This window comes from Enhydra lutris, unplaced genomic scaffold, assembly GCF_002288905.1.
Source record: "Enhydra lutris kenyoni isolate GAN:26980312 unplaced genomic scaffold, ASM228890v2 scaffoldscaffold66, whole genome shotgun sequence".
Lineage (NCBI taxonomy): Eukaryota > Metazoa > Chordata > Mammalia > Carnivora > Mustelidae > Enhydra > Enhydra lutris.
In genome coordinates this window covers 3,437,921-3,439,058 of record NW_019154150.1, presented here as the reverse complement: position 1 = coordinate 3,439,058, position 1,138 = coordinate 3,437,921, and positions in this window count along the sequence as shown.

Below are 1,138 nucleotides of genomic sequence, written 5' to 3'. Positions count from 1 at the left end.
CATCTAGGATTTAGATGGCACTCACTGATCCATTGTACAGGGAATTGGGGCACAGAGAGCTTAGGCAAATTTCCTGATTTCACACAATGGTTAGGTGGCACCTGCCAGGTTTGGAATCGGATTTTTCAAGAGCTACTATAAAACTGTAGTTCACTGCAGCAGCACCCTTTCCCACACACTCACACCGCTAAGTGTTCACGCAGGTGCAGATGCACACACACCTGCATATGGTATCAGCTGCACCCTTGGTTCCCTGTTAGCCCGACTTCTGGGCAGCAAGGCACTAGGGTCAGGCCTGATCCCTGGTCTCCCCACCCCACAGGGCTAGCTGGATGTTCATCGTTCAAATGTGGGACTTCACTCTCATCCCCACACACACAGGAGTCCTCAGCAAGCTGAGTGCGCTTCTGGAGTGCGGATTCCTTGCTGGGACCAGGTGAAGCACAAGAGCCCCAACCCCCAGCAGGGCGTGAACTGAGAACTCCCACCTCTCCTCCCAGAGCTGGCCAGGACCTACTTAAGCCAGAATTCAGGCGGGACCTGGAGACACCTGTGGAAAACAAGGCTACAGGGGGAAGTAAGAGGCATTTAGGCCTGGTACTGGGGACGGAAGATCGGGGCGGGGTGGGGGGAGGGTTATGTACAGAGGGCTTTTCCCCATACCAGCCCTTAGCCAGCCCCCTGGCATGCGAGGCCGCGAAAACACACCGAGGACACAGGGCTCTTCCGACCCACCCACCGATCTGCTACTTGGATGTCAAGGCTTCTTGGCCTCGGGTGGAGGATGGTACCCCAGGGCAAACTGAAGGGGGCGGAGCTTCACCGGCGAAAGGGCTCTTTCCACCCGGTCTCCACCCTTTGCGCCCTGGACCGCTGCCCCACTTGATGGGGTGTGTGGCGTGGAGGCCGAACGAGAGAGGCTCGCCACCCGCCGTCGCGCACCTCCGCAGTCCCCAGCGGTCTGCCGCCGCGCCACCCTGCCCCCCGCGAGCAGGGCCCTCGCACCCCCGTGCGGTGCCTTGGTACGCGCCGCCGGGCTGGCGGGACCCGGCGGGGCGGCTCCCGGGGCGGGTCCCGGGCCGGGCACTGTTGTCCCTGCCGGACAGGGCGGACTGCAGCCCCGCGGGCCCTGCACAGC